Here is a 12,630-nt window from a genome sequence, read left to right on the forward strand (position 1 = left end):
ACCCGAAAGGGGGTAGAGGCAGGAATATACTTATGCCTCAACAGCAACAGGCCCCGGAGAAACAGTGACTCTCCGGTGGGGGGCCGGCTCTCACAGTTTCTCACCCAATAGCAGTCATATCACGAACCAGTGGATCCTCCACACCTTACATTTCGGACTGAAATTGGAATTCGAGACCCCCCCAATGCCTAAGAATTACCCCGGAACAACCCCCAGACCTCCAGGACTCCTTTCTCCTTCAAATTCAGGATGTCTTGTGAGAAAAAGTGATCTCTCATGTACCTCAGCAGGACTTAGGCAGAGGTCATTACTCTCGTCTATTCCTCTTAAGAAAACCCTCTGGAAAATGCAGAGTGTTCATAAATTTAAAACCCTTGAACCAGGTCATCAAATACAGAAGGTTCAAGATGGAGTCAGTCAAGACGGCAATCCCACTTATCGGGCAAAACTGGGTAATGGCAACAATAGACCTGAGGGACGCCTATTATCATGTTCCAATCCATCCGGATCACAGGAGGTTCCTCAGGTTCGCGATCTCCCACAACCACAGGATCACTCACTTCCAATTCAATGTGCTTCCCTTTGGAGTATCCTCACCCCCTAGGGTATTCTCAAAAATCATGAGAGAAGCAGTCATCTTCATCCGTCTTCAGGGAATCTGCCTTGTCCCTAACTTAGACAACCTCCTCATCATTGCTCCTTCAACATCCCAGCTGAACCAAGATGTGTCAAAACCTCTAGGTATTCTCGAGTACCTAGGCTGGATCCCGAATCTCCAAAAGTTGGACCTACAACCATCCACAAGGAAAAAAATCCTGGGGATTCTCTTAAACTCGGAAGAAAGAATGTCCTTCCTTCCCGAAGATCGTCAGCGCGACCTTTGTCAGAGAATCTCCAGAATCAAACAACAAAGGTCCCCAACCCTGAAGGAGTCCATGTCCATTCTAGGGTCCCTAACCTTGTGCATTCAGGCAGTATCCTTGGCCCAGGCACAAACATGGACCCTCCAGACTCACGTTCTCCTATACGCTCTGAGGTATCGGAACACTCTGTCCAGGAGAATTCCACTCCCCGGACATGTGAACTCAGCCCTCTCGTGGTGGCTAAAGGGATGGAACCATCAGCGAGGGGAAAGCTCTGGAACCAGCTCCCCCTGAAAGTGCTTCACACAGATGCCAGCCGAAGAGGTTGGGGTGCCGGGGTGGAACAAACATATTTTCAGGGACTATGGTCCTCAGACATAGGTTCCAGATCTTTCAACCTGAGGGAATTAAAATCAGGAGAGGAAGCACTGGTAGCTGCCTCATCTCTAGTCCAAGGCCATCATATCCTTGTCTACTCCGACAATGTAACTGCGGTGACTTATCTTCGTCATCAAGGGGGCACGAAGTATGCCAGTCTGAAGCTAGTGGCAGCACGGATATTTCTCTGGGCAGAGAAACACCTGCTTTCAATCTCCACAGTACATCTGAAGGGTTCAGACAACACCCAGGCGGACTTCCTCAGCAGGAAGGACGTCCATCCCGGGGAATGGTGCCTGAACAAGGAGGTTTTCCTATCCTTAACCTCGAGATGGGGAATCCCGGAGGTTGACTTATTTGCAAATGCCCAAAACGCAAAATCAAAAACATATTTCTCCCACAGCCCCATGCATGGGTCTCTGGGAATAGATGCTTTCATTCATCCATGGACCTTCAACTTGACTTACGCCTTTCCATCAATTCCGATGCTGTCGAGGACGCTGCAGAAGATCCGGTCAGACAAAGTCACGACAATCCTGATTGCCCCGATTTGGCCGGGTCGGAGCTGGTACAGCGCCTTGAAGGGAATGGCCGAAGAAGGTCCCATACTTCTTCCTCAAAGAACCGACCTCCTTGTTCAAGGTCCCCTTTACCCAGAACTCAAAAAGTTGAACCTGGCTGCTTGGCTACTGAGACCGACATATTAAAAGCCAGAGGTCTCTCAGACAGGGTTAGCCAAACTCTCCAAAAGAGTAGGAAATCTGTAACCAATGCCATCTATAACAAAGTATGGAAGAAGATCTCTTCCTGGTGTCTTCCCAATGTCCCTGATCCCTTCCACCCCAACATTTCTCAAATCCTAGACTTCCTCCAGAAAGGTTTAGATCTTGGGCTCTCCCCGAGTACTCTAAAGGTTCAGGTATCGGCCCTTAGTTCCTTTTTTGACCATGATCTGGCTGGCCACCGCTGGATCAAAAGATTCATGACTTCAGCAAGCAGATTACATCCTAGACTCCCTAGTTGGATTCCCCCTGGGATCTAAATTTAGTACTCAATAGTCTAACTCAGCCACCCTTTGAGCCCTTGTCTTCTTTGCCCCTTAAAATCCTAACACTTAAAACAATGTCCCTGGTGGCAATTACCACAGCTAGGCGCAAAAAAGAATTGCACCTTGTCGGTTCAAGAGCCCTTCCTATCCATAAACTCTGATAGCATAGTCCTACGACTAGACCCCGCCTTTATGCCCAAAGTCGTTTCGGATTTTCATAGGTGTCAGGATGTGGTTTTGCCCTCATTTTGTCCAAATCCTTTCAACAAGAAGGAGGAAAACTTCCACACCCTGGATGTCCGCAGGGTAGTCCTCCACTACCTGGAGCAGTCCAAGGCTTGGAGGGTCGACCAGAATCTATTTATCCAGTTCTCAGGACAGAATAAAGGAAGGAAAGCGGCTAAGAGCACAATTGCAAGCTGGATTAAGCCAGCCATCTGCCTTGCGTATTCGTCAAAAGATCTCCCTCTGCCAATCTCACTGAAGGCCCATTCTACCCAGTAGGTTTCAACGTCATGTGCAGCAAGAGGGAACACCTCATCTGAGCAGATATGCAGAGCCGCTACCTGGTCTTCTGTGCATACTTTCATCAGACACTACAGGCTAAATTTCGACAGGGATCTGACATTCGGCAGACGTGTTCTACAGGCCGTAGTCCCTCCCTAAAGAAATTAACGTTGGTATAACTCCAAGGTGACTGTCGTGGAAGGTGACTGGAGAAAATAGAATTAGACTTACCGGTAATTCGGTTTCTAGGAACCTTCCACGACAGCACTAATTTCCATCCCTATCTGATATTCACTGGATGATTCCTGCACTTTGGTGGTAACTATTCACGCTAGTATGGCAAGGAAAAAACACTGGAGTTAGCAGGAAGGGGAGGGTTATTTAACCTCTTTGTGTTTCCTGTCCCCCATTAGGGCGGGGAGACATCCTCCAAGGTGACTGTCGTGGAAGGTTCCTAGAAACCAAATTACCGGTAAGTCTAATTCTATTTTTCAAATGACTAATATTTTGGGATGACATACTTTTATTTATCATATCCTTAATTGTTATTAAATCTTCTACTATTGTCTGGAATTGCTTTAAAATAGAGGGGTGCAATTGTACTGAATAATAAAAGTTTTTTTTAATAGAAAAAAATCTATTTAAATTAGTATCATTCCATTTGGATTCAACATGCGATTGTTTGAGATATAAAAGATTCACTTTTTCCTCAAAATAGCCAATCTTACAACATGAGTAATCTGCATTAACCTGTGATGGACTACATAGACATTCACTTTCTTCATGGGATTAAAAAAATGACATTTCCTAGTAAGATCTTAGACAAACTAATTAACATTCATTAACGTTTTATATACATTAATGGCCCTAAAGTGTTGACACCCTTGAAATTGTTCCATAAAATGAAGTATTTCTCCAAGAAAATTATTACGATTACACATTTTATTATACATGTTTTTTTCCAATTGGATATAATTTCATACAAAACCCCCAAAATGCGCTGGATAAAATTGTTGGCACCTTTCCAAAATTGTGTTTAAACAACTTTGTTTCAAGCATGTGATGCTCGTTCAAATTCACCTGTGACAGGTAACAGGTGTAGGCAATATTAAAATCACCTGAAATAATATGAAAAGAAGTTGACTCGGTCTTTGCATTGTGTGTCTGTGTATGCCACGCTAAGCATGGAAAACAGAAAGAGAAAAGAACTGTTTGAGAACTTTAGAACCAAAATTGTTGAACAATATCAAGGTTATCAACTCCATCTCCTGAGACCTTGATGTTTCTTTGTACATGGTGCACAACATAATCAAGAAGTTTACAACCAATCGTAAGGCACATCATTCTACTGTTTACGGAAACCGGAATGAGGTCTGTCTACAAAAGAAAGAACACAGTACCTACAGTCAAATATGGTGGAGGTTCAAAGATATTTTTGGGTAGTTTTGCTACCTTGTTGATGGTTATAGGAAGCGACTGTCTGTAGTTTATTCCAAACGGTGTATAACCAAATCTGTTTGGCCCATTTTGTTTTTTTGGGGTGAAATTATGTCCAATTTGCCTTTTTTTCATTTTTTGCGTTGTTCCAATACCCACAAAAGAAATAAACATGTGTATAACAAACCACGTGTAATTGCAATAATTTTCTGGGAGAAATACTTCATTTTCTGGAACAATTTCAAGGATGCCAACACTTTCGGCCATGACATTACATTACATTGAAATGACAAGTAGGCGTGAAAGACAGTCCTTTAGACAGAACTGAAACTTGCGATTCTGAAAATTGATAACTGCATGTTCCGTTATTTCTTCTGACATAGCAGGCATCTGTTGTTTATTATGTTTCCTGTCTTCCCTCCTATAGCATTTTTTGGATCACGATATACAGCTCTGGCAAAAATTAAAAGACCACCACATCAAAACTCTGTCATGGGCAGCCCAATCTCCAGACCTGAGCCCCATTGAAAATCTCTGGAATGTAATCGAGAGGATGATGGATAGTTACAAGCCATCAAACAAAGAACTGCTTAAATTTTGCTCCAAGAACAGTGTGAAGACTGGTGGAAAGCATGCCAAGACAAATGAAAGTTGTGATTAAAAATCATGGTTATTCCACAAAATGTTGATTTCTGAACTCTTCCTGAGTTAAAACATTAATATTGTTGTTTCTAAATTATTGTGAACTTGTTTTCTTTGCATTATTTGAGGTCTGAAAGAACTGGGATTTTTTTGTAATTTTGACCATTTCTGCTTTTCAGAAAAAAAATACTAAATTTATTGCTTGGAAATTCGGAGACATGTTATCAGAAGTTTATAGAATAAATGAAAAATTTACATTTTACTCACAAATTTACCTATAAAGAGAAAAATCAGACAAAATTAACATTTTGCAATGGTCTCATAATTTTTGCCAGAGCTTTATAGGTGAAACACTAGAATGCCCCAAAGAGGTTTTTTGTTAAGTATTTCTCTTAGTCTTTGAGTTCAGATAATTCCTCTGGGGATTCCATATAAGAAAAAAAAATAACTTTACCTCGTAGTTTAGATGATCTATTCCTTTTATGACCTCATTTAAAAAAAAAAAATAGATCTCATATTTGATTGTCTGGTGGCCATGTATACACTTCATTATTGGCATAATCTCGTCTATCACGTTCCAATTTTTCCTCCAAATGCAATAAATTAACCTTAAAGGGAACCTATCACCCCCAAAATGGAAGTTGAGCTAAGCCCACCACCATCAGGGGCTTATCTACAGCATTCTGGAATGCTGTAGATAAGCCCCTGATGTATCCTGAAAGATGAGAAAAAGAGGTTAGATTATACTCACCCAGGGGCGTTCCCGCTGTGGTCCAGTCCGATAGGTGTCACGGTCCGGGGCCTCCCAGCTTCATAGGATGACATCCTCTTCTTGTTTTCACGCTGCGGCTCTGGCGCAGGCGTACTTTGTCTACCCTGTTGAGGGCAGAGCAAAGTATTGCAGTGCGTAGGCGCTGGGAACGGTCAGAGAGGCCCGACGCCTGTGCACTGCAGTACTTTGCTCTGCCCTCAACAGGGTAAAGTACGCCTGCGCCGGAGCGTGAAGACAAGAAGAGGACGTCATCCTATGAAGATGGGAGGCACCAGACCGGACAGCGACGCCCATCGGATCGGACCGGTCGTCCAGGTGAATATAATCTAACCTCTTTTTCTCATCTTTCAGGTTACTTCGGGGGCTTATCTATATCATTCCAGAATGCTGTAGATAAGCCCCTGATGGTGGTGGGCTTAGCTCAACTTCCATTTTGGGGGTGACAGGTTCCCTTTAACTGACTCATTCCATTAAAAACACTGGTTAATTATGTAGATAAAAAGGCATCATCGTTTCAAAACATACTTCTTTCTCTGACTTTATTTTCACCTAGCAATGCGGTTTTACCAACGTGGTTTTGAAATTCAGGTTTTAAGGGTATGTGCACACAATCCGCAGTTGCGGAAGGTTTGACGTTGAATAAGTATGCAGCGTCAAGCACAGCAGATGCTACAGCTTAGTGGATGGGATTTCAAGAAATCCAGTGTCCTCTATGCATCCACAGACTCCCACCGATCACCCTCAAAGACTGACAGGCCGTGCATCTCTCCAGCCGCAGCATGTAAGTTTATTTTGTTAAGACACTAGTCTCCGCAACAGAAATTTTACCCATAGAATGTATTGTATGCAGTGAATCCGCACGGTTCAGTGAACACATGCAGATTCATCTCCGTTTGATAGCGCTTTGGATGCAAACATCTGCTGCGTCCAAAGGCTATAGGCATGGTTTACTTATATGACCCTGCAGGATGTAATATACATAGCACAATAAGGGTATGTGCACATGTTGCGGATTTCCCCCGGATCCGCAGCGTTTTTTGCAGTGCAGAAACGCTGCAGATCCGCAATTGATTTACAGTACAATGTAAATCGCTCTGCAGATGGTGCGGAAAGTTCCGTGTGGAAACGCTGCGGATTAAAAGAAGTAGCATGTCACTTCTTTTTTTGCAGATCTGCAGCGTTTTTGTACCCATTCCATTATAGAAATCCGCAGGGGTAAAAAACGATGAAAATCAGCAAAAAATCCGCAGCAAAACTGCACCAAAAACGCCGTGGATCCGCACAAAAACGCGACAAATTCGCAGCTGCGTTTTCTGCCAGGAGAGGCAGAATCCGCACCAGAAATTCCTAGGCTAATCCACAACGTGTGCACATAGCCTTAGAGTACCGTCACACTAAAACGACGCTGCAGCGATACGACAACGATGTCGATCGCTGCAGCGTCGCTGGAGAGCTGTCACACAGACAGCTCTCCAGCGACCAACGATCCCGAAGTCCCCGGGTAACCAGGGTAAACATCGGGTTACTAAGCGCAGGGCCGCGCTTAGTAACCCGATGTTTACCCTGGTTACCAGTGTAAACATAAAAAAACCAAACACTATGTACTTACCTTCCGTGTCTGTCCTCCGGCGCTGTGCTTTCCTCTGCACTGTCAGCGCCGGTCAGCCGTAAAGCAGAGCGGTGACGTCACCGCTGTGCTTTCCGGCTGGCCGGCGCTCACAGCCAGTGCAGAGAAGCACAGCGCCGGAGGACAGACACGGAAGGTAAGTATGTAGTGTTTGGTTTTTTTTACGTTTACGCTGGTAACCAGGGTAAACATCGGGTTACTAAGCGCGGCCCTGCGCTTAGTAACCCGATATTTACCCTAGTTACCAGTGAAGACATCGCTGAATCGGCGTCACACACGCCGATTCAGCGATGTCAGCGGGAGATCCAGCGACGAAAGAAAGTTTCAAACGATCTGCTACGACGTACGATTCTCAGCGGGGTCCCTGATCGCAGTAGCGTGTCAGACACAGCGAGATCGTAAGGATATCACTGGAACGTCACGGATCGTGCCATCCTAGCGATCAAAGTGCCACTGTGTGACGGTACCCTTAGTTCATTAGTTTTTATGCAGTGAGCGGGATCCAATAAGTATCATTTCTCCTTGTGGAGAGTGGCATGATAAGCATGTCGAGGTGAGGAGACTTAAAGCCGCAATGCTCCTCTGGGAAATATGCAAATTGTCTCTTCAGAGAGGAAGAGGAGTGAGCAAAGACATAAACTGGAATGCATCTGTGTTTTTCTAGTGGTGATGAATTGGATTTCAATTAACACATAATAAATTTGGATTTTTTAAGGAGCCTCTTGCTAGATTTTCTACTTTTTTCTATTAGATTTGCCATAGTACAAAGTTTTTCTGTGCATTTGGGACTTCCTTTTACTCAGGTGAGCTGATTACTTGTGTCCTTTGACTGAGAACATCCTCCTACCTCCTGGCATCCCTGGCTCCTATATTAGCTGCCCTGGCTAAAAATTAAAAAAAAAAAGCTGCAGACGACGGGTGATAGGAGGCGGTTTTTCGGTGCTCCCCTCTGGCAGCCACAGATCACTGACGTCAATTCACACCAACTCTGGGATTCACTCAGGTGTCCTTGAATATAGAACATTTCCCTTATCTATATGTCTTTTGGAGTTGCACCAAAATAGCATTATCGTAGCACAGGCCTAATGTTCAGCCACAACTTATTTCTAAACAGTTGTACAAACTGTGAAGTTGGTGTAACGCTAATGTGCCCCTGCATAGTTTCCTTTCCTCCTCCATACAGGGACGCTGACATACCACTGTGGCCAAGCGGCCACCTCCATCTCCTTGCTTCCTTCTGTCTGTGCATGCTGCATAAACTTCCTTGCGCTTAAAGGAGCAGCACGGGTAGTTTGAAACTGCCCCCAGCCAATGTATGTGAAGCATCTTATATAAAAGGCACCCTCCGCAATAAGGAGGTGCCTGAGCAACGTTCTCCCATTAGTATTAGTGCAACTAGTGAATTGCCAGGTCCCAGTCCCTGAATCCTCTGATCCCTGCATGGCCAGAGCCAAAACCCGAACACCTAGTCCTTTTGTGGCCAGGGCCTGGATCCTGAAACCGCATCCGGCGGTATCTGAATGCTCAAGCTGCTCCAGCAGTACCTGAAGCTGCACCTGAGGTATCCGTACCTACAACCTTTCCATCAGTATTGGACCCTGCAGCATTGTCAGTCCTGGTTGGAGTTCCATTGTCCGTACTGAGAGTATAGAAGGCTAGCACTCGACAATTGTGGGAGTGACGGTGCAAATGAACGGAACCTGTGGTCCTCTCAGTCATAGAATATATAATCACTGCACTCGTACGATGAAGATACTTGATTCATGTGAATAATTTTATTGAATAAATGTTCAGGTGAGGCGATAAGCTTATCGCCTCACCTGAACATTTATTCAATAAAATTATTCACATGAATCAAGTATCTTCATCGTACGAGTGCAGTGATTATATATTCTACCATTGTCCGTACTGTCGGAACCTGTTTCATAATCCAAATCCAGCCGTCTTTGACTCTGTGTCTGTTCTGCCCAAGAATCCAGAACCTGCGCAGTCTGAACAGACTCTGTATCCTGTCTTTCCAAGTTAGTCCGACCCCAGTTCGTGTCAGCGTACCTGACCCTTGGGTCAGCAGTTGCAGTATTGGGGACTGCCTAGGAGTGGTACCTGGCGGCTACCTGCAGCTCAAGTCTGACTCCATCATCAGTGAACACCAGGTAGCTGCTTAGCTACTCCCCTCCTAGGCAAGCGCGGCCCTGTGGCACAGTGGGTACACGAACCACGTGCACCACCTTCGCGTGTGACAGTTGGTATTTAAAGTTGTGAAAAATGTATCAGAGATAGTAAATCTTATGAAGGAGAGAAAAAGCTGCATAGAACAGTGTAAACAGAGCACACAAAATAATATACATATATGAAAAAATAATGTAAAGTTTATTGAAAAAATGGAACAACACTGGCAAATAGTGTAAAACCAATTAAAAGGTACAATGAATGTACAAAAAACAAATAGGGGATAAACCAATATATACACACCACACATAGCCGATATAGGCATCAATATGTGATAATGCGGCTGAGTATAAAAGCATTATATAAAATGGAGCAAGTGCATAAAATATGCACAGAATATAAAATACTATATCAATAGTAAAAGAATAAAAACTGAAAATGTAGGCCCCTTAAAAAATAGTGAGGAAAGAATGGTTGTAGATGACGAGGAAAAAGCTAACATATTAAACACCTTCTTCTCCACGGTATTCACGGTGGAAAATGAAATGCTAGGTGAAATCCCAAGAAACAATGAAAACCCTATATTAAGGATCACCAATCTAACCCAAGAAGAGGTGCGAAACCGGCTAAATAAGATTAAAATAGATAAATCTCCGGGTCCGGATGGCATACACCCACGAGTACTAAGAGAACTAAGTAATAATAATAATACCGTATATACTCGAGTATAAGCCGACCCGAGTATAAGCCGACCCCCCTAATTTTGCCACAAAAAACTGGGAAAACTTATTGACTCGAGTATAAGCCTAGGGTGGCAATGCAGCATTTACCGGTGAATTTCAAAAATAAAAATAGATCATTATTTCCCCATAGCTGTGCCATACAGTGCTCTGCACCGTTCATATTTCCCCATAGCTGTGCCATATACGGTGCTCTGCACCATTCATTGTGCCCCATAGATGTGCCATATACGGTGCTCTGCACCGTTCATTGTGCCCTATAGATGTGCCATATACGGTGCTCTGCACCGTTCACTGTGCCCCATAGATGTGCCATATACGGTGCTCTGCACCGTTCACTGTGCCCCATAGATGTGCCATATACGGTGCTCTGCACCGTTCATTGTGCCCCATAGATGTGCCATATACGGTGCTCTGCACCGTTCACTGTGCCCCATAGATGTGCCATATACGGTGCTCTGCACCGTTCATTGTGCCCCATAGCTGTGCCATATACGGTGCTCTGCACCGTTCACTGTGCCCCATAGATGCTCCACATAAATCTCTGCCGCCGCTGCTGCTGCTGCTGCAATAATAAAAAAAAAACACATACTCACCTCTCTTGATTGCAGCTCCCGGCGTCCGGTCCCGGCGCCTCCATCTTCCCGGCGTCTCTGCTCTGACTGATCAGGCAGAGGGCGCCGCGCACACTATATGCGTCATCGCGCCCTCTGCCTGAACAGTCAGAGCGCAGACGCCGGGAAGATGGATGCGCCGGCCGGGAAGATGGAGCGACGCTCGGCGGCTGGAACGAGGACAGGTGAATATGCTATACTTACCTAGTCCTGGCGATCCTCGCGCTGTCCCTCTGCCTGGTCTTCGGTGCCGCAGCTTCTTTCTCTATCAGCGGTCACCGACACCGCTGATTAGAGGAATGAATAGGCGGCTCCACCACTATGGGAGGTGGAGCCGCTTATTCATTTCTGTAATGAGCGGTCCCACGTGACTGCTGAAGAGGGGAAGAAGCTGCAGCACAGAAGACCGTGGGACGGCAGGGACAGCGCGAGGATCGCTGGGACAAGGTAAGTATGCCTCAGCGCCCTCTCCCCCTCACCCGCCGACCCTGCCACCCACCTTGACTCGAGTATAAGCCGAGAGGGGCACTTTCAGCCCAAAATTTTGGGCTGAAAATCTCGGCTTATACTCGAGTATATACGGTAATAATCTTTATATATATAGCGCCAACATATTCCGCAGCGCTTTACAGTTTAACAGTTTCAAACACAAAAGTCATAAGTAACAACGTTAACAATACAATAATTAGAGCAAAATAAGACGACCCTGCTCGTGAGAGCTTACAATCTACAATGAGGTGGGGGAGATGCAAAGTACAGGTGTGTATTTACAATGATGTATTTCAGTAATGTAATAGATAAACCATTATTTCTTATTTTTAGGGACTTTATAGCGATGGGGTCTGTTCCGCAGGACTGGCGCATAGCAAATGTGGTGCCAATATTCAAAAAGGGCTCTAAAAGTGAACCTGGAAATTATAGGCCCGTAAGTCTAACCTCTATTGTTGGTAAAATATTTGAAGGGTTTCTGAGGGATGTTATTCTGGATTATCTCAATGAGAATAACTGTTTAACTCCATATCAGCATGGGTTTATGAGAAATCGCTCCTGTCAAACCAATCTAATCAGTTTTTATGAAGAGTTAAGCTATAGGCTGGACCACGGTGAGTCATTGGACGTGGTATATCTCGATTTTTCCAAAGCGTTTGATACCGTGCCGCACAAGAGGTTGGTACACAAAATGAGAATGCTTGGCCTGGGGGAAAATGTGTGTAAATGGGTTAGTAACTGGCTTAGTGATAGAAAGCAGAGGGTGGTTATAAATGGTATAGTCTCTAACTGGGTCGCTGTGACCAGTGGGGTACCGCAGGGGTCGGTATTGGGACCTGTTCTCTTCAACATATTCATTAATGATCTGGTAGAAGGTTTACACAGTAAAATATCGATATTTGCAGATGATACAAAACTATGTAAAGCAGTTAATACAAGAGAAGATAGTATTCTGCTACAGATGGATCTGGATAAGTTGGAAACTTGGGCTGAAAGGTGGCAGATGAGGTTTAACAATGATAAATGTAAGGTTATACACATGGGAAGAAGGAATCAATATCACCATTACACACTGAACGGGAAACCACTGGGTAAATCTGACAGGGAGAAGGACTTGGGGATCCTAGTTAATGATAAACTTACCTGGAGCAGCCAGTGCCAGGCAGCAGCTGCCAAGGCAAACGGGATCATGGGGTGCATTAAGAGAGGTCTGGATACACATGATGAGAGCATTATACTGCCTCTGTACAAATCCCTAGTTAGACCGCACATGGATTACTGTGTCCAGTTTTGTGCACCGGTGCTCAGGAAGGATATAATGGAACTAGAGCGAGTACAAAGGAC

This window comes from Ranitomeya imitator, chromosome 4 (genome assembly GCF_032444005.1).
Source record: "Ranitomeya imitator isolate aRanImi1 chromosome 4, aRanImi1.pri, whole genome shotgun sequence".
NCBI classification, from domain to species: Eukaryota; Metazoa; Chordata; class Amphibia; order Anura; family Dendrobatidae; genus Ranitomeya; species Ranitomeya imitator.